This window comes from Chlorocebus sabaeus, chromosome 10, assembly GCF_047675955.1.
Source record: "Chlorocebus sabaeus isolate Y175 chromosome 10, mChlSab1.0.hap1, whole genome shotgun sequence".
NCBI classification, from domain to species: domain Eukaryota; kingdom Metazoa; phylum Chordata; class Mammalia; order Primates; family Cercopithecidae; genus Chlorocebus; species Chlorocebus sabaeus.
In genome coordinates this window covers 48,692,081-48,714,465 of record NC_132913.1, presented here as the reverse complement: position 1 = coordinate 48,714,465, position 22,385 = coordinate 48,692,081, and positions in this window count along the sequence as shown.

The window sequence follows — 22,385 nt, the reverse complement described above, 5'->3', positions numbered from 1 at the left end:
CACTACTGTGCTGTTTTGGTTACTGTAGGCTTGCTCCCGCTCCCACACCCCACAACAGGCCCCAGTGTGTGATGTTCCCCATCTTGTGTCCAAGTGTTCTCAAGGTTCAATTCCCAGCAATGAGTGAGAACATGTGGTGTTGGGTTTTCTGTTCTTGTGATAGTTTGCTGAGAATGATGGTTTCCAGCTGCATCCATGTCCCCACAACTCATCCTTTTTTATGGCTGCATAGTATTCCATGGTGTATATGTGCAACATTTTCTTAATCCAGTCTGTCATTGATGAACAGTTGGGTTGGTTCCAAGTCTCTGCTATTGTGAATAGTGCCACAATAAACATACATGTGCATGTGTCTTTATAGCAGTATGATATATAATCCTTTGGGTATATATCCATTAATGGGATGACTGGGTCGAATGGTATTTCTAGTTCTAGATCCTTGAGGAATCGCCACACTGTCTTCCACAATGGTTGAACTAATTTACAGTCCCACCAACAGTGTAAAAGTGTTCCTATTTCTCCCCATCTTCTCCAGCACCTGTTGTTTCCTGACTTTTTAATGATCGCCATTCTAACTGGTGTGAGATGGTATCTCATTGTGGTTTTGATTTGCATTTCTCTGATGGTGAGTAATGATGAACATTTCTTCACGTGTCTATTAGCTGCATAAATGTCTTCTTTTGAGAAGGATCTCTTCATATCCTTCGCCCATTTTTTGATGGGGTTGTTTTATTCTTGTAAATTTATTTGAGTTCTTTGTAGGTTCTGGATATTAGCCCTTTGTCAGATGAGTAGATTGCAAAAGTTTTCTCCCATTCTGTGGGTTGCCTGCTCACTCTGATGGTAGTTTCTTTTGCTACCAGTTTAATTAGATCCCATTTGTCAATTTTGGCTTTTGTTGCCATTGCTTTTGGTGTTTTAGACATGAAGTCCTTGCCCATGCCTATGCCCTGAATGGTATTGCCTTGGTTTTCTTCTAGGGTTTTTACGGTTTTAGGTCTAACATTTAAGACTCTAAATCATCTTGAATTAATTTGCATATAAGGTGTAAGGAAGGGATCCAGTTTCAGCTTTCTACATATGGCTAGCCAGTTTTCCCAGCACCATTTATGAAATAGCGAATCCTTTCCCCATTTCTTGTTTTTGTCAGGTTTGTCAAAGATCAGATGGTTGTAGATGTGTGGTATTATTTCTGAGGACTCCATTCTGTTCCATTGGTCTATATCTCTGTTTTGGTGCCAGGACCATGCTGTTTTGGTTACTGTAGCCTTATAGTATAGTTTGAAGTCAGGTAGCATGATGCCTCCAGCTTTGTTCTTTTGGCTTAGGATTGTCTTGGCAAAGAGGGCTCTTTTTGGTTCCATATGAACTTTAAAGTGGTTTTTTCCAATTCTGTGAAGAAAGTCATTGGTAGCTTGATGGGGATGGCATTGAATCTATACATTACCTTGGGTAATATGGCCATTTTCATGATATTGATTCTTCCTATCCATGAGCATGGAATATTCTTCCATTTGTTTGTGTCCTCTTTTATTTCATTGAGCAGTGGTTTGTAGTTCTCCTTGAAGAGGTCCTTTACATCCCTTGTAAGTTGGATTCCTAGGTATTTTGTTCTCTTTGAAGCAATTGTGAATGGGAGTTCATTCATGATTTGGCTCTCTGTTTGTCTGTTATTGGTGTATAAGAATGCCTGTGATTTTTGCACATTGATTTTGTATCCTGAGACTTTGCTGAAATTGCTTATCAGCTTAAGGAGATTTTGGGCTGAGACGATGGGATTTTCTAAATCTACAATCATGTCACCTGCAAACAGGGACAATATGACTTCCTCTTTTCCTAAACAAATACCCTTTATTTCTTTGTTCTGCCTGATTGCCCTGGCCAGAAACTTCCAACACTATGTTGAATAGGAGTGGTAAGAGAGGGCATCCCCGTCTTGTGCCAGTTTTCAAAGGGAATTTTTCCAGTTTTTGCCCATTCAGTATGATATTGGCTGTGGCTTTGTCATAAATAGCTCTTATTATTTTGAGATATGTTCTATCAATACTGAATTTATTGAGAGTTTTTAGCATGAAGGGCTATTGAATTTTGTCAAAGGCCTTTTCTGCATCTATTGAAATAATCACGTGGTTTTTCTCTATGGTTCTGTTTATATGCTGGATTATGTTTATTGATTTGTGTATGTTGAACCAGCCTTGCATCCCAGGGATGAAGCCCACTTGATCATGATGGATAAGCTTTTTAATATGCTGCTGGATTCAGTTTGCCAGTATTTTACCAAGGATTTTCGCACCGATGTTCATCAAGGATGTTATTGCAAAATTCTGGTTTTTTTGTTGTGTCTCTCCCAGGCTTTGGTATCAGGATAATGTTATAAAATGAGTTAGGGAGGATTCCCTCTTTTTCTATAGTTGGAATAGTATCAGAAGGAATGGTACCAGCTCCTCCATGGACCTCTGGTAGAAATAGGCTGTGAATCCGTCTGGTCCTGGACTTTTTTGGTTGGTAGGCTATTAATTATTGCCTCAATTTCAGAGCTTGTTATTGGTCTATTCAGGGATTCAACTTCTTCCTGGTTTAGTCTTGGGAGACTGTATGTGTCCAGGAATTTATCCATTTCTTCTAGGTTTTCTAGTTTATTTGGGTAGAGGTGTGTATAGTATTCTCTGATGGTAGTTTGTATTTCTGTGGGGTCGGTGGTGATATCCCCTTTATCATTTTTTATTGCATCTATTTGATTCTTCTCTCTTTTCTTCTTTATTAGTCTTGCTAGCAGTCTATCAATTGTGCTGATCTTTTCAAAAAAACAGCTCCGGGATTCATTGCTTTTTTGAAGGGTTTTTTGTGTCTCTATCCCCTTCACTTCTGCTCTGACCTGTTATTTCTTGCCTTCTGCTAGCTTTTGAATGTGTTTTCTCTTGCTTCTCTAGTTCTTTTAATTGTGATGTTAGGGTGTCAATTTTAGATCTTTCCTGCTTTCTCTTGTGGGCTTTTAGTGCTATAAATTTCCCTCTACACACTGCTTTAAATGTGTCCCAGGGATTCTGGTATGGTGTATCTTTGTTCTCATTGGTTTCAAAGAACATCTTTATTTCTACCTTCATTTCGTTATGTACCCAGTGGTCATTCAGGAGCAGGTTGTTCAGTTTCCACGTAGCTGAGTGATTTTGAGTGAGTTTCTTAATTCTGGGTTCTAGTTTGATTGCACTGTGGTCTGAGAGACAGTTTGTTATAATTTCCGTTCTTTTACATTTGCTGAGGAGTGCTTTACTGCCAACTATGTGGTCAATTTTTGAATAAGTGCAGTGAGGTGCTGAGAAGAATGTATATTCTGTTGATTTGGGGTGGAGAGTTCTGTAAATGTCTATTAGGTCCACTTGGTGCAGAGCTGAGTTCAATTCCTGGATATCGTTGTTAACTTTGTGTCTCGTTGATCTGTCTAATGTTGACAGTGGGGTGTTAAAGTCTCCCATTATTATTGTATGGGAGTCTAAGTCTCTTTGTAAGTCTCTAAGGACTTGCTTTATGAATCTGGGTGCTCCTGTATTGGCTGCATATATATTTAGGATAGTTATCTCTTCTTGTCGAATTCATCACTTTACCATTATGTAATGGCCTTCTTTGTCTCTTTTGATCTTTGTTGGTTTAAAGTCTGTTTTATCAGAGACTAGGATTGCAACCCCTGCCTTTTTTTGTTTTCCATTTGCTTCGTAGATCCTCCTCCATCCCTTTATTTTAAGCATATGTGTGTCTCTGCATGTGAGATGGGTCTCCTAAATACAGCACACCAATGGGTCTTGACTCTTTATCCAATTTGCCAGTCTGTGTCTTTTAATTGGAGAATTTACCCCATTTGCATTTAAGGTTAATATTGTTATGTGTGAATTTGATCCTGTCATGATGACGTTAGCTGGTTATTTTGCTCGTTAGTTGATGCAGTTTCTTCCTAGCATCGATGGTGTTTACATTTTGTTATGTTTTTGCAGTGGTTGATACTGGTTGTTCCTTTCCATGTTTAGTGCTTCCTTCAGGAGTTCTTGTAAGGCAGGCCTGGTAGTGACAAAATCTCTCAACATTTGCTTGTCTGTAAAGGATTTTATTTCTCCATCATTTATGAAACTTAGTTTGGCTGGATATGAAATTCTGGGTTGAAAATTCTTTTCTTTAAGAATGTTGAATATTGGCCCCCACTCTCCTCTGGCTTGTAGAGCTTCTGTCGAGAGATCTGCTGTTTATGTGATGGATTACATTTAATGATTTGCGAATGTTGAACCAGCTTGCATCCCAGGGATGAAGCGGACTTGATGATGGTGGATAAGTTTTTTGATGTGCTTCTGGATTCAGTTTGCCAGTATTTTATTGAGGATTTTCACATCGATGTTCATCAGGGATACTGGCCTGAAATCTTTTGTTGTGTCTCTGCAAGTTTTGGTATGAGGATGATGCTGGCCTCATAAAGTGAGTTAGGGAGGAGGCCCTCTTTTTCTATCGCTTGAAATAGTTACAGAAGGAATAGTACCAGCTCCTCTTTGTACCTCTGGTAGAATTTAGCTGTGAGTCCGTCTGGTCCTGGGTTTCCCTTTGTGGGTAATCCGACCTTCCTCTCTGGCTGCCATTAACAGTTTTTCCTTCATTTCAACTTTAGTGAATCTGACAATTATGTGTCTTGGAGTTGCTCTTCTCGAGGAGTATCTTTGTGGTGTTCTCTGTATTTCCTGAGTTTGCATGTTGGTCTGCCTTGCTAGGTTGGGGAAGTTCTCCTAGATAATATCCTGCAGAGTGTTTTCCAACTTGGTTCCATTTTCCCCGTCACTTTCAGGTACACCAATCAGATGTATATTTGGTCTTTTCACATAGTCCCATATTTCTTGGAGGCTTTGTTCATTTCTTTTTACTCTTCTTTCTCTAAACTTCTCTTCTTGCTTCATTTCATTCATTTGATCTTCAATCACTGATACCCTTTCTTCCAGTTGATCGAATCAGTTACTGAAGCTTTTGCATTTGTCACACAGTTCTCGTGCCATGGTTTTCAGCTCTATCAGGTCATTTAAGGACTTCTCTACATTGGTTATTCTATTTAGCCATTCGTTTAATCTTTTTTCAAGGTTTTTAGCTTCTTTGCGATGGGTTCGAACTTCCTCCTTTAGCTCGGAGAAGTTTGATTGTCTGAAGCCTTCCTCTCTCAGCTCATCAAAGTCATTCTCCGTCCAGCTTTGTTCCGTTGCTGATGAGGAGCTGCGTTCCTTTGGAGGCGGAGAGGCACTCTGAGTTATAGAATTTTCGCTTTTCTGCTCTGTTATTCCCCCATCTTTATGGTTTTATCTACCTTTTGTCTTTGATGATGGTGACGTACAGATGGGTTTTGGTGTGGATGTCTTTTCTGTTTGTTACTTTTCCTTCTAACAGTCAGGACTCTCAGCTGCAGGTCTGTTGGAGTTTGCTCGAGGTCCACTCCAGACCCTGTTTGCCTGGGTATCAGCAGCAGAGGCTGCAGAAGAGTGTTCAACATTTGCTGAATAGCAAATGTTGCTGCCTGATCGTTCCTCTGGAAGCTTCATCTCAGAGGGGTACCCGGCCATGTGAGGTGTCAGTCTACCCCTATTGGAGGGGTGCCTCCCGGTTAGGCTACTCAGGGGTCAGGGACCCACTTGAGGAGGCAGTCTGTCCATTCTCAGATCTCAAACTCCGTGCTGGGAGAACCACTAATCTTTTCAAAGCTGTCAGACAGGGACATTTAAATCTGCAGAGGTTTCTGTTGCCTTTCGTTTGGCTATGCCCTGTCCCCAGAGGTGGAGTCCACAGAGGCAGGTAGGCCTCCTTGAGCTGTGGTGAGCTCCACCCAGTTTGAGCTTCCTGGCTCTTGTTTACCTACTCAAGCCTCAGCAATGGTAGGCACCCCTCCGCAAGCCTTGCTACTGCCTTGCAGTTAGATCTCAGGCTGCTGCGCTAGAAAGGAGTGAGGCCCCGTGGGTGTGGGACCCTCTGAGCCAGGCATAGGATATAATCTCCTGGTGTGCCATTTGCTAAGATCCTTGGAAAAGTGCAGTATTGGTGTGGGAGTTACCCAATTTTCCAGGTGCTGTGTGTCACGGTTTCTCTTGGCTAGGAAAGGGAATTCCCTTACCGCTTGCGCTTCCCAGGTGAGGCGATTCCTCACCCTGCTTCGGTTCTCGTTCTGTGGGCTGCACCCACTGTCCTGCACCCACTGTCTGACATGCCCCAGTGAGATGAACCCGGTACCTCAGCTGGAAAGCAGAAATCACCTGTCTTCTGTGTCGCTCATGCTGGGAGCTGTAGCCTGGAGCTGTTCCTATTTGGCCATCTTGGAACCTGATAATAAATAGCTCTTAATATTTTGAGATATGTTCCATCAATACCTAGTTTACTGAGAGCCTTTAGCATGAAGCGTTGGTGAATTTTATCACAGGACTTTTCTGCATCTATTGAGATAATCATGTGGTTTTTGTCATTGGTTCTGTTTATGTGATGGATTACGTTTATTGATTTGCGAATGTTGAACCAGCCTTGTATCCCAGGGATGAAGCGGACATTATGATGCTAGCTAGTTATTTTGCTCATTGATGCAGTTTCTTCATAGTGTCAATAGCCTTTACAATTTGGTATGTTTTTGCAGTGGCTGGTACCAATTTTTCCTTTCCACGTTTAGTGCTTCCTTCAGGAGCTCTTGTACAGCAGACCTGGTGGTGACAAAATCTCTCAGCTTTTACTTGTCTGTAAAGGATTCTATTTCTCCTTTTCTTATGAAGCTTAGTTTGACTGGATATGAAATTCTGGGTTGAAAATTCTTTTCTTTAAGAATATTGAATATTGGCCCCCACTCTCTTCTAGCTTTCAGGGTTTCTGCAGAGAGATCTGCTGTAAGTCTGAAGGGCTTCCCTTTGTGGGTAACCCGACCTTTTTCTCTGCCTGCCCTTAACATTTTTACCTTCATTTCAACCTTGCTGAATCTGACGATTATGTGTCTTGGGGTTGCTCTTCTCTTTGTGCTCTTACCTTTGTGATGTTCTCTGCATTTCCAGTATTTGAATGTCGGCCTGTCCTGTGAGGTTGGGGAAGTTCTCCTGGAAAATATCCTGAAGAGTGTTTTCCAACTTGGTTCCATTCTCCCTGTCACTTTCAGGTACCCCAATCAAATGTAAGTTTGGTCTTTTCATATAGTCCCACATTTCTTGGAGGCTTTGTTCATTCCTTTTCACTCTTTTTAATCTAATCTTGTCTTCATGCTTTATTTCATTAAGTTGATCTTCAATCTCTGATATCTTTTCTTTCACTTGATTAATTCGGCTATTGATAGTTGTGTATGTTTCACGAAGTTCTTGTGCTCTGTTTTTCAGCTTCATCAGGTCATTTATATTCTTCTTCAAAATGATTATTCTAGTTAGCAGTTCCTGTAACCTTTTATCAAGGTTCTTAGTTTCCTCGTATTGTGTTAGAACATGCTCCTTTAGCTTGGAGGAGTTTGTTATTACCCCACCTTCTGAAGCCTACTTCTGTCAATTCCTCAAACTCACTCTCCACCCAGTTTTGTTCCCGTGCTGGTAAGGAGTTGTGATCCTTTGGAGAAGAGGCGTTCTGGTTTTTGGAATGTTCAGCCATTTTGCATGGGTTTTTCCTCATCTTCGTGGATTTATCTACCTTTGGCCTTTGATGTTGGTGTCCTTCCGATGGGGTTTTTGTGAGGATGTCCTTTTTGTTGATGTTGATGCTATTCCTTTCTATTTGTTAGTTTTCCTTCTAACAGTCAGGCCCTTCTTCTGCAAGTCTGCTGGAGTTTGCTGGAGGTGCACTCCAGATCCTGTTTGCCTGGGTATCACCAGCAGAGACTGCAAAACAACAAAGATTGCTGCCTGTTCCCTCCTCTGGAAGCTTCATCCCAGAGGGGCACCCACCAGATACCAGCTGGAGCTCTCCTGTATGAGATCAGGGGTCCCTGATCCCCTTTGAGGGGGCAGTCTGTCCCTTAGCAGAGCTCAGGCACTGTGCGGGGAGATCCACTGCTCTTCTCAGAGCCAGCAGGCAGGAATGTTTAAGTCTGCTGAAGCTGCACCCACAGCTGCTGCTACCCCCAAGGTGCTCTGTCCCAGGGAGATGGGAGTTTTATCTATAATCCCCTGACTGAGGCTGATGCCTTTCTTTCAGAGATGCCCTGCTCAGAGAGGAGGAATCTAGAGAGGCAGTCTGGCTACAGTGGTTTTGTGGCACTGTGGTTTTCTCTGCCCAGTTCAAACTTCCCAGCAGCTTTATTTACACTGTGAGGGGAAAGCCTCCTACTCAAGCCTCAGTAATGGCCAATGCCTCTCCCCACACTGAGCTTGAGTGTCCCAGGTTGACTTCAGACTGCTGTGCTGGCAGCAAGAATTTCAAGCCAGTAGATCTTAGCTTGCTGGGCTCCTGGGGGTAGGATCTGCTGAGCTAGACCACTTGGTCCCCTGGCTTCAGCCCTTTTTCCAGGGGAGTGAACGATTCTGTCTCACTGGCTTTCCAGGTGTCACTGGAGTACAAAAACAAACAAACAAACAAACAAAACAAAAGAACAACTCCTGCAGCTAGCTCAGCATCTGCCCAAACAGTCACCCGGTTTTGTGCTTAAAACCCAGGGCCCTGGTGGTATAGGCATTTGAGGGAATCTTCTGGTCTGTGGGTTTCAAAGACTATGGGAAAAGCATAGTACCTGGGCTGGGATGCATCATTCCTCATGGCACAGTTCCTCATGGCTTCCCTTGGCTAGGGGAGAGAGTTCCCTGACACCTTGCTCTTCCTGGGTGAGGCACTGTCTAACCAGTCCCAGTGAGATGAGATGGGTACCTCAGTTGGAAATGCAAAAATCACCCACCTTCTCAATTGATCTCACTGGGAGCTGCAGACCGGAGCTGTTTCTATTCCGCCATCTTGCCAGCCACCAGCCGTAAATATGTCTCCTTTTGAAATGTGCATGTTCATGTCCTTTGCCCATTTTTTTAACAGGGTTGTTTGGTTTTGCTTGCAAATTTGTTTAATACCTTATAGATTCTGGATATTAGACCTTTGTCAGTTATATAGTTTGCAAATATTTTCTGCCAATCTGTAGGTTGTCTGTTCACTCTGTTGATAGTTTCTTTTGCTGTGCAGAAGCTCTTCAGTTTATTTAGTTCCCATTTGTCAATTTTTGTTTTTGTTGCAATTGCTTTTGATGTCTTTGTCATGAAATCTGTGCCAGGTCCTATGTCCAGAATGGTATTTCCTAGGTTATCTTTCAGAGTTCTCATAGTTTTAGGTTTTACATTTAAGTCTTTAATCCAGCTTGAGTTAATTTTTGTATATGGTGTAAGAAAGGGGTCCAGTTTCAATCTTCTGTATATGGCTAGCCAGCTATCCCAGCACCATTTATTGAATAGGGAGTCCTCTCCCCATTGCTTGTTTATGTCAACTTTGTCAGTGATCAAATGGTTGTAGATATGTGGCATTATGTCTGGACCCTCTATTCTGTTCCATTTGTCTATGTCTGTTTTTTTAACTGTTTTGGTTACTGTAGCCTTATAGTATAGTTTGAAGTCAGGTAGCATGATGCCCCCATCTTTGTTCTTTTGTTAAGGATTGTCTTGGCTATTCAGGCTGTTTCTTTGGTTCCATATGATTTTAAAATAGTTTTTTTCTAGTTCTACGAAGAGTGTGCTTGGTAGTTTGATAGGAATATGATTGAATCTGTAAATTGCTTTGGTCAGTATGGCCATTTTAATGATATTGATTCTTCCAATACATGAGCATGGAATGTTTTTTCATTTGCTTCTATCATCTCTGATTTCTTTGAGCAGTGTTTTGTAACTCTCATTTTAGAGATGTTTCACCTACCTGGTTCACTTCATTCCTAGGTATGTTATTCTCTTTGTGGCTACTGAGAATGGGATTGCATTTGTGCTTTGGCTCTCAGTTTGGATGTTCTTAATGTTTAGGAATGCTACTAATTTTTGTACATGATTTTGTATCCTGAAACTTTGCTGCAGTTGTTTATTACATCAAGGAGCTTTTAGACACAGACTATGGTGTTTTCTAGGTACAGAATCATATCATCCACAAACAGGGATAGTGTGACTTCCTCTCTTCCTATTTGTATGCCTTTTATTTCTCTCTTGCCTGATTGCTCTGGCTAGGACTACCAGTACTATGTCAAATAGGAGTGGAAAGAGAGGGCATCCTTGTCTTAGTCCAGTTTTCAAGGGGAATGCTTCCAGCTTTTGCCCATTCAATATGATGTTCGCTGTGGGTCTGTCATAGATGGCTCTTGTTTTGAAGTATGTTCCTTCACTGCCTAGTTTATTGAGAGTTTTTAACATGAATGGATATTAAATTTTATCAAAAGCCATTTCTGCATCTGTTAAGATAATCGTGTGGATTTTGGTTTTAGTTCTGTGTATGTGATAAATCACATTTATTGATTTTTGTATGTTGAACCAACCTTGCATCCCAGGGATGAAGGCTATTTGATCATGGTGGATTAGCTTTTTGATGTGCTACTGGATTTGCTTGGCTAGTATTGTGTTGAGGACTTTTGCATCTATGTTAATGAAGGACATTGGCCCAATTTCACCATCCCTATTCAACATTATATTGGAAGTTCTAGCCAGAGTAATTAGGCAAATAAATGAAAGAAATTATCCAAATAGAAAAAGAAGTTTTAAAAAACCCTTATTTGTAGACAATATGATCTTGCATATAAAATCCTAAAGAATGCACAAAAATTAGCTAATACATTATTTCATCAAAATTGCCTGATACAAAACCAACACTCAAAACTCAATTGTACTTCCGTACACTAGCAGTAAATAATCCAAAAAGAAAATTAAGAAATAATTTCATAGACAATAGCAGCAAAAAGAATAAAATATTTAGAAATAAAGCCCACCAAGAAGGTGCAAGACTTTGATAACTACAAAACAGTGCTGAATTAAATTAAAGAACCCCTAGATTAATAGAAAAGATAGTTTTTGTTTATGTTGATGTGCAATGCATGAAAAGCAGTTCTAAACAGGAAGTTTGTAGAAATAAACATCTACATTTAAAAAGAACAAAGATATCAGAAAAACTATCCTAATATTACACCTCAGTGAACCAAAAAATAAGAATAAACTAGGCCCAAAGTTAGAAGAAGGAAAGAAATAACAAAAATAAGAGAAAAAAAATGAAATAAAGACTCCCCTTCCAAAAAATAGAAAAGAACACTGAAAGAGTTGATTTTTTAAAAGATGAACAAAATTGAAAAATCTTTAGCTAGACTATCCAAGAGTGAAAGAGAGAAGATGTAAATAAATAAAATCAGAAATAAAGATGAGACATTACAGCCAACACCACATAAATACAAAGCATCATAAGAGACTACAATGAACACCAACAAATTGGATAAGTCCCCTGAAGTGAAAGGATGGTTAAACATATGCAAATCAATAAATGTGTTACACTACATTATCAGAATGAAGGATAAAAATCGTATTGTCATCTCAATAGATGCAGAAAGGCACTTGACAAAATTCAACATCATTTTATGATAAAACGTCAACAATTAGATATAAAAAAATGTACCTCAACACAATAAAGGCCATATATCACATACCCACAGCTAACATCATATGTACTAAGCAGTGAATAGTTGAAAGATTTTCCTCAAAGATCAGGAACAAGACAAGGGTACCTATTCTTGCCACTTCTACTTAACATAGTACTGCAAGTATTAGGCAGAGCAATTTGGCAAAAAAAAAAAGAAAGAAAGAAAAGAAAAATCAAAATTGGAAAGGATGAGGTAAAATTGCCTCTTTTTGCAAATGACATAATTGCATAGACAGTAGATTTTAAGGACTCCACCAAAAAACTGCTGGAACTAACAAACAAATACAATAAAGTTTCAGAATACAAAATCAACATACAAAATTAGTTGTGTTTCTAATATTAACAACAAAATATCTGAAGAATAAATTAAGAAAGCCATCTCATTTACAATAGCATTAAAAAGAGTAAAATACTGAGAACAAAATTCTACAAAAGAAGTCAAAGACTGATACACTGAAAACTACAAAACATTGATGAAAGAAATTGAAGACACAAATAAGGAAAAATATCTATGACCATAAGAGCCAATACCATCAAAAAGTCCATACTACCCAAAATAATCTACAGATTTAATCAAAATTCCAATGCAATTTTTCACAGAAATATAAAAACAAACCTGGAATTCATATAGAAACATAAAACACTCCAACAGTCAAAGCAATCTTGAGCAAAAAGAACAAAGCCGAAGGCATCGCACTTGCTGATTTCAAATTATATTACAAAGCTATAGTAATGAAAACATTATGTGTGGTCTTGGTATAAAAGCAGACACATACACTAATGGAACAGAATAGAAAGCCCAGAAATAAACCCATGCCTATACACTCAAATATTCTTCTATAGAGGCAGCAATAATAAACAATGGGAAAAGGATAATCTGTTCAATTCATTATGTTTGGAAAATTGGTTATTCACATGCCAAAAAAAAAAGAAATTGGATCTTTATCTTACACCATACACAAAAATCAACCCAAAATAGATTACAGATTTAACTGTAAGACCTGAAACTGTAAAACTACTAGGAGAAAATACGGTGAGAAGCTCCATGACATTGGTATTGGCAATGAGTTTTTGGATATCACACCAAAAACACAGGTAATGAAAGCAAAAATAAGCAAGTGCAGCTACATCAAAAGAAAAAGTTTTTCCATAGCAAAGGAAATAATCAACAAAATGAAAAGGTAACCTACATAATAAGAGAAAATATTTGCAAACCAAATATCTGTTAAGGGGTTAATATCCAAAATATGTAAGGAACTCATACAACTCAATTGCAAGAAAACAAATAACTCAATATTTTGAATAGACAAAGAACTTGAATAGACATTGTTTCAAAGAAGACATAAATGTCCAACAGGTATATGAAAAGATGCCCAGCATCACTAGTCATCAGAGAAATGCAAATCAAAACCATAATAATATATCACCTCACAAGGGTTAGAATAACTATTTGTGTATCAAAAAGTCAAAAAATAAGTACTGTCCAGAATGTGGAGAAAAAAATAAAAAAAGAACCCATATATATTGTTGGTAGAAATATAGACTAATACAACCAGTATGGAAAACAGTATGGAGGTTTCTCACAAAGATAAAAAATAAAAAAGAACTATCACACAATCAAGCAATCCTACTTCTGGGTATATATCCAAAAGAATAAAATCAGTATCCCAAAGAGATATTTGCACTCCCATGTTCATTGCAACATTATTCACAATAGCCAAGACATAGAAACAAAGTGTTGCTGAATGAATGAATAAAGAAAATGTAGGCTGGGAGTGGTGGCTCATGCCTGTAATCCCAGCACTTTCGGAGGCCAAGGCAGGTGGGTCCCTTGAGGCCAGGAGTTTGAGACCAGCCTGGCCAATGTGGCAAAACCCTGTCTCTACTAAAAATTTTTAAAATTAGCTGGGCATGGTGGTGCATGCCTGTAATTCCAGCTACTCAGGTGGCAAAGGCAGAAGAATTGTTTTGAACCTGGGAGGTGGAGGTTGCAGACAGACAAAATCACACCACTGCACTCCAGTCTGGGCGACAGAGCAAAACACTGTGTCAAAAAATAAAATAAAATAAAGAAAATGTGATACACATATATTTAATGGAATATCATTCAGCCTTTGAAAAGAAGGGAATTCTGTCATTTGTAACATGAACCTGTAGGATATTATGCTAAATAAAATAAGCTGAGTACAGAAAAACAGACACTGCATGAGCTCACATATATGTGGAATCTAAAAATGTCAAACTTATGGAAGCAGAGAGTGGAATTGTGGTTGCCATGAAGGGTGGGAGAAATGGGGAGATGTTGGTCAAGGGGTACTAAGTTTCAGTTAGACAGGATGAATAAATTCTAGAATCTAATGTATGGCATGGTGACCATGGTTAATAATCCCCATTGTCTCAGTCCAAAATCTCCATAAGCTGATAAGCAACTTCAGCAAAGTCTCAGGATACAAAATCAATGTGCAAAAATCACAAGCATTCTTATACACTAGAAACAGACAAACAGAGAGCCAAATCATGAATGAATTCGCATTCACAATAGCTTCAAAGAGAACAAAATACCTAGGAATCCAACTTACAAGGGATGTAAAGGACCTCTTCAAGGAGAACTACAAACCACTGCTCAGTGAAATAAAAGAGGACACAAACAAATGGAAGAACATACCATGCTCATGCATAGGAAGAATCAATATTGTGAAAATGGCCATACTGCCCAAGGTAATTTATAGATTCAGTGCCATCCCCATCAAGCTACCAATGACTTTCTTCACAGAATTGGAAAAAACTACTTTAAAGTTCATATGGAACCAAGAAAGACCCCGCATTGCCAAGACAATCCTAAGCCAAAAGAAAAAAGCTGGAGGCATCATGTTACCTGACTTCAAACTATACTATAAGGCTACAGTAACCAAAAAAGCATGGTACTGGTACCAAAACAGAGATATAGACCAATGGAACAGAACAGAGCCCTCAGAAATAATACCACACATCTACAGCATCTGATCTTTGACAAACCTGACAAAAACAAGAAATGGGGAAAGGATTCACTATTTAATAAATGGTGATGGGAAAATTGGCTAGCCACAAGTAGAAAGCTGAAACTGGATCCTTTCCTTACTCTTTATATGAAAATCAATTCAAGATGGATTAGAGACTTAAATGTTAGACCCACTACTATAAAAGCCCTAGAAAAAAATCTAGGTAATACCATTCAGGACATAGGCATAGGCAAGGACTTCATGTCTAAAACACCAAAAGCAATGGCAACAAAAGCCAAAATTGACAAATGGGATCTAATTAAACTAAAGAGCTTCTGCACAGCAAAAGAAACTACCATCAGAGTGAACAGATAACCTACAGAATGGGAGAAAATTTTTGCAATCTACTCATCTGACAAAGGGCTAATATCCAGAACCTATAAAGAACTCAATCAAATTTACAAGAAAAAATCAAACAACCCCATCAAAAAGTGGGCAAAGGATATGAGCAGACACTTCTCAAAAGAAGACATTCATACAGCCAACAGACACATGAAAAAATGCTCATCATCACTCGCCATCAGAGAAATGCAAATCAAAACCACAACGAGATACCATCTCACACCAGTTAGAATGGCAATCATTAAAAAGTCAGGAAACAACAGGTGCTGGAGAGGATGTGGAGAAATAGGAACACTTTTACACTCTTGGTGGGATGGTAAACTAATTCAACCATTGTGCAAAACAGTGTGGCGATTCCTCAAGGATCTAGAACTAGAAATACCATTTGACCCAGCCATCCCACTATTGGGGATATACCCAAAGGATTATAAATCATACTGCTATAAAGACACATGCACACGTATGTTTATTGCAGCACTATTCACAATAGCAAAGACTTGGAATCAACCCAAATGTCCATCAGTGACAGACTGGATTAAGAAAATGTGGCACATATACACCATGGACTACTATGCAGCCATAAAAAGGGATGAGTTCGTGTCCTTTGTTTGGACATGGATGCAGCTGGAAACCATCATTCTCAGCAAACTATCGCAGGAACAGAAAACCAAATACCGCATGTTCTCACTCATAGGTGGGAATTGAACAATGGGATCACTTGGACACAGGAAGGGGAGCATCACACACTGGGTCCTATTGTGGGGAGGGGGTAGTGGAGAGGGATAGCATTAGGAGATATACCTAATGTAAATGATGAGTTAATGGGTGCAGCACACCAACATGGCACATGTATACATATGTAACAAACCTGCACATTGTGCACATGTACCCTAGAACTTAAAGTATAATAAAAAAAAATCATGTATTGCACACTTGAAGTTTGCTAAGAAAGTAGACCTTTAGTCTCACAAAAAAAGAGGACAACTATGTGAAATAAAGATGTTAATTAGTTTAATTGTGGTAAACATTTCACAATGTATACCCACACCAAAACATCACACTGTACATCTTGGATATATACTATTTTTATTTGTTAATTATACATCCATAAAGCAGAATAAAAGGCATTCTGTGCTCACACCTGCAATCCCAGCACTTTGGGAGGCCAAGCTGAGTGGATCACCTGAGGTCAGGAGTTCGAGACCAGCCTGGCCAACATGGTGAAACCCCGTCTCTACTAAAAATACAAAAATTAGCTGAGTGTGGTGGCGGGCATCTGTAATCCCAGCTACTCGGGAGGCTGAGGCAGGAGATTCACTTGAACCCAGGAAGCGGAGGTTGCAGTGAGCCAAGATCGCACCATTGCACTCCAGCCTGGGTGACAAGTGCAAAACTCCACCTCAAAAAAAAAAAAGAAAGAAAGAAAGAAACGAAAAGGCATTCTGTGTTCGTGAATTGGGAGATTTAATATTATTAAGATGACAATACTCCCCTAAAACAATCTACAGATTCAATGTGATCTCTATCAAAATCCCAACAACATTTTCTGCAGAAATGGAAAAGCTCTTCCCAAATTTATATGAAATCCCAAGGAACCCCAAACAGCCAAAACAATCTTGAAAAAGAAAAACAAAGTTGGAGGACTCAAGTTTCCTGATTTCAAAACCATGAAATTGCCGTAATCAAAACAGTGGTACAGGTAGGAAAACAGACATACACATTAATGGAATTGAATTGATGGGTACGTAGATAAACCCATGTATCTATGGTCAACTGATTTTTGACAAGGGTACCAGAACCACTCAATGGGGAAAGTGTAGTGTCTTCAACAAATGGTGCTGGGACAATTAGATACCCATGTGCAAAAGAACAATGTTGGACCCTAACCTCACACCATATACAAAAATTAACTCAAAATGGATCAAAGACCTAAATACAGGAGCTAAAACTACAAACTCTTAGGAAAAAAACATAAGGACAATCTTCATGGTCTTGAATTTGGCAATAGATTCTTAGATATGACACCAAAAACACAAGAAACTAAAGAAATAATAGATAAATAGATAAATTGGACTTTATAAAAATTTTAAATGTGTGTATATTAAAGGACAATTATCAACAGAGTGGAAAGACAGCTCACAGAATGGGAGAAAATATTTGAAAATCATATATCCGATAAGGGTCTAACACCCAGAATATTTAAAGAACTCTTACAACTCAACAACAATAAGACACAAAACTCAGTTACAAAATGGGCAAAGGACTTGTATAGACATTTCTTCAAGGAAGATATACAAATGATCGGCAAACACATGAGAAGATGCTCAACCCCCTTAGTCATTAGAGAAATGTAAATCAAAGCTGCAGTGAGATAATACTTCAAATACATTAGGATGGCTACAAAAAAGTTTTTAAAGAAAAAGAATATAAGTGTTGACAAGGATGTGGTGAAAGTGGAAACCTCCTGCATTGCTGTGAAAATGTAAAGTGGTGTCCACACACTGTGGAAAACAATTTCGTGTGGTTCTTCAAAAATTAAACATAGAATTACCATATGAACCCCATAATTTCACTCCTAGATATATGCCCAAATAAACCGAAACAGGTGTTCAAAAAAATCTCATACACAAATGTTTGTAGCAGCAGTATTCACAATAGCCAAAAGGTGGCAACAACCCAGATGACCATCAACAAAAGAATGGATAAATAAAATGTGATACATCCATACAATGCAATATTACTCAGCCATAAAAAGGAATGAAATGCTGACACATGCTACAACATGAATGAACCTGAAAACAATTTGCTAAGTGAAAGAAGCCAGACACAAAAGGCTATGTAGTATATAATATCATTTACATGAAAGATCCAGAATAGGCAAATCCACAGATACAGAGAGCAGGCTAATGGTTGCCAGGGTTTGTAGAGAGAGGGAAATGAGGAGTTAATATTTAACAGGTCTGGGGTTTCCTTTGGGAGTAATAAAAATGTTCTGGACCTTAGAGATGGTTGCACAACATTGTGAATGTACTAAATGTAACTGAATTGGGTACTTTAAAATTATTAAAATGGTGAATTTTATGTTATATGTATTTGGCCACTATATATATATTCATTCAATGATCATGTTCAAATGGTAACAAATTAGTAATACCAACTTTCCTCATAAGTAAGTAAGGAAATTGGTAATCAGTTTTACAAAGGTTTTCAAAGTTAATACCAAGTATTAAACTTATTGTCAAGGCTTGATGTGGTAGCTCACACCTGTAATCCCAACACTTTGGGAGGTTGAGGTGAGAGGGTCGCTTGAAATCAGGACTTCAAGACTAGCCTGGTCAACATAGTAAGACCCCATTTCTAAAAAAAATGTTTTTAATTTTTTTTACTTAGCCGGCAGGCCGAGGCAGGAAGATCACTTGAGCCCAGGAGTTCCAGGCTACAGTGAGCATGACTGTGCTACTGCACTCCAGCCTGGGCAGCAGACCAAGACCCTGTCTATTAAAAAATTAAAAATTAAAATAAACTTACTGCCAAGACTTGAAGAGAGGGCAAAGTATAAGACAGTCTGGACCCCGTCTTTCATGGCAACAATGAATAATTTTTTTAAAGAAAGAGAATTACAATAGTAAGAAGTAGTGAATACATGGGATTCATTACTTAGAAGAATGTACAAACTAATTACATAAATATCTTCAAAATTATTTAAAGTGAAATATGATAGAATCATAAAGTCTTAAGGAAATTTACAATGATTTAGTTTGATTGATATGAGGGAGAGAAATGTTTGCCTCCTTCAATATGCTCCTTGGTTCTAACGAGTAGACTAAATATTGGGTCAGAAAAACTGTGGACCAACTCCACATAGTAGTTTCTTTATTCTTAATTCACTATATGTATATAAGTCCATTTGAGTCTTCAGAGCTATTAGGTTGCTGCAAAAGTAAATTATGTTTTTTGCCACTAAAATATTTTATTCCAAGCCTGTCTACAAAACATTTCATTGACAGATGTGGCTGCTGGTAGGTTTCCATTTTTAACAAAAGTTAATTCCTTGTCTTGAGGAATGAGTTTGTTTGAAAATCTTTCTGTATTTTTTTCTAATTATGTTAGTACAGCCACTAAAATTCTGTTTTCATAACAACTACTATTCATGGATGTCTATTTTTGTTTTATATGAAAGGAAAACTGAAATTTAGAAACACAATGGCACATTTTTAAAATATTCATTTATAAATGGGCTAGCTTTGGACCACTGAGCTAGCTTTGGGGAAAAAAATGTTTACATTTTTGTTTCCTTTAAAAATTATACTAAAGTTATTCTAAATCATTGATTTACCATTAGGTTCAGAAAGCTTGCATCTGGTGGTGATACAGGTATCATGCCAGTGATTAAGACCCTGGATTAGCAATGCTAATAATATTTGTACAAAGATGTTATAAAACCTAACCTCTTGTTATTCTAGTTGTGCTTATTTTTATGTAACACACAAAATTGGGACTTTTTAAAGTAAACAAATGACATCTACATTTTAAACCCAAATAAATTTCTGGCTCAATTCCTACAAGTTGAAATCTACCCTCTGTGGTTATATCTCCTTTAATTCAATGACTACATTAAATGTAAGGAGTTCTGTGCCAGGCCATTAACCTGTCAGGGTACCCAAGGAAAAAAGGTGATAGGCTCTCTATATAAAAAGTATATATAAAGTGTTAGCATGCATCAATTTATTCATTCCTTAAGATCTATTAAAAATCTACTGTTTGTCAGATAACAAGCAAGGCACTAATGATACATCTGAGAACAAACACATTTCCTATTCTGAAGGAGGTTATCCTGTTGTCAGGGTATTAAATCATATTACTATTCAAATAACTAAATAATTTTAAAGGGTCATGACATGCCTCCATTAAGGTATTTTTTTAATTCCAAACGTTTTTAAATTTGCTTTGTAAAAATATTATTAAGACCTGAGACATTAAGATTAAACAGAGCTACCAGAGATTTTAGAGATTAAAGCCTAATGCTTGACAATTCTGCCAAGACTTTGGATTAACATTATAACATCAATAATATTTATGCAAACTTGGGAAGTACTCAGCAAAACTATATTAATTAGGGTCTTTTGCACTGCAGGGAATATAGGTACGCTGAAGTGAAACAGATTTACTATACAAATACATGAGGAAGAAAGAACTCAGGAAACCGAATCCGCAAACAACACTCAAACAACATGGAGAAGTATAAAATCAGCTCCTTGTTGTTCTGGATACAACGGTGGTTTTAAAGCCCAACTCTAGGAACCAACTAGGAGCCCTGAAAACTTGCTTATATACTGATCCCCTCTGTCTCAAGTATATGTTGCCTGTCTTACGGTAATTCTGCCATTTTTGGAATTCAGCCCTCTCTTTCCCTCACACACCACAAAAAAAAAAAAGAAGAAGAAAAGAAGGAAGAAAGAAAGAAAGAAAGAAAGAAAGAAAGAAAGAAAGAAAGAAAGAAAGAAAGAAAGAAAGAAAGAAAGAAAGAAATCCTGTCTGTTCTAGCTTCAAAATATATTCTGAATTCAACCACTTTCATGACCCACAGCTAATACCCTATTCCAAACCACCATCATCTTTCCTGGACTACCACAATTCCCTACTAGCCCACCTTTCTATTTCCACTGTAACTCAGTCAGCTCTCCCCACAGTAGCTCAAATAATCTTGTTAAAATGCATATCATACCATGTCACTTTCCTGTTCAAAACCCTCCAGTGACTTATCATTACATTAAAATAAAACAAAAGTTTCTTGCTATGGTTTGTAAAGCTGTATATAATCTTATCCCCAGAAACAACCCAATCTCATTAGCTGCCAATCCCATTAGAAGAAGCCTTCTTCTACTAATAGTAGCCTTCTTCTGGCTGTTCCTCAAATATGATGAGCATACTCTTGCCTCGAGGCTTTTCCACATACTATTTTCTCTACCTAGAAATACTCTTTTCCCAGATAGTCTCACGGCTTCCTCCTTATGTTATCCAAGTGTCTCTCTAACTTCTAAAAGGGGCCTTCCCTGGCCACCTAAACTAAAAAATGACTCTAGTCCCTTCTCCAATTTATTATTCTTCCTGGACTTATCACTACCTGAAATAATATTATAAAATTGTTCTTTTTGGCGGGGAGGACACAATCTCATTCTGTCACCCAGACTGGAGTGCAGTGGCAGTGATCACAGCTCACTGCAGCCTCGACCTCCCAGGCTCAAGTGATCCTCCTGTCTCAGCCTCCCCAGTAAGTGGGACCACAGGTACATGCCACCACACTTGGCATTTTTTACTTTTTTTTTTTGTAGAGACCGGGTCTCAACATGTTGGCCAGACTGCTCTTGAACTCCTGGGCTTAAGTGATCCTCCCACCTCAGCTTCCCAGAGTGCTGGGATTACAAGCATGAGCCACCACACCTGGCCTATAATTGCTCTTTATATAGTAGTCAGTCTCCCCAGCTAGAATTAAGGCCATAAAGGCAAACTTTTGTTTACTATTGCATCTTGAGCATCATAGAACCCAGCACATAGCAGACATTCAATATTTGTTTAAAAAACTAATTATTTCCTATGTCTCTCTGCCTTTCTCTCTACTAGTCTGCCTCCATTTATCTTGAACTCAAAACTCTCAAGACAGACGCTCGTTTCATGAGTTAATTACCGTCCAATCGTGAGTGTCTATTCAGGTCAGGTCACCCAACAAGTAGCCAGATAGGTGGCTTGGCTATAGCAGCAGTATCTTGTCTTCGGTCTCTATTAGCAGAGTACCAGAGTCACATGGCATAAAACATGAAATCTTATATTCAGTGAGTCACCTGTGGCTATTTTCCTCAGTAGAGTTTGTATAATAACATAATAGGCACTTAGATTCTTGAACTCTTCTCCAATATAAAAATAACAAAGTAGATCGTCCTCTTTGATTATTTTCTTTCACTCCTCTTCTCATTAAGGGCTACAGATTTTCCAACCAGTTACATAAGGCAACAAATAAGGCCAGAGAGCCTAAGAAATTCCCTTCTTCTCCTCATCACAATGGTCATGCTTTCTGTCTACCTCTAATCAAACTCCTAACCTCAGATTCATTACTTCTCAGTTTTATGGGAGAAATTTTCTAACCTATAAATCCATATGCTATGCTGTGCTGTAGGTAATTTGTTACCTTTTTCTAAACATTTTTTCTCATTTTATAAGGAATCCTATAGAAAGCAATACCTTAATTCGACAGCAAAAACCTCTGATATTCCATTTTAGGCAATATGATCTTAGGGATTATGAATTGGAGCAGGACGGCCTTTCTAAAATCCCTCAAATGACATCACTTAATGACTATTGCCAGCCTATTTATGATACTACCCCTACTGCATGCAACTGTCATTCATTAAC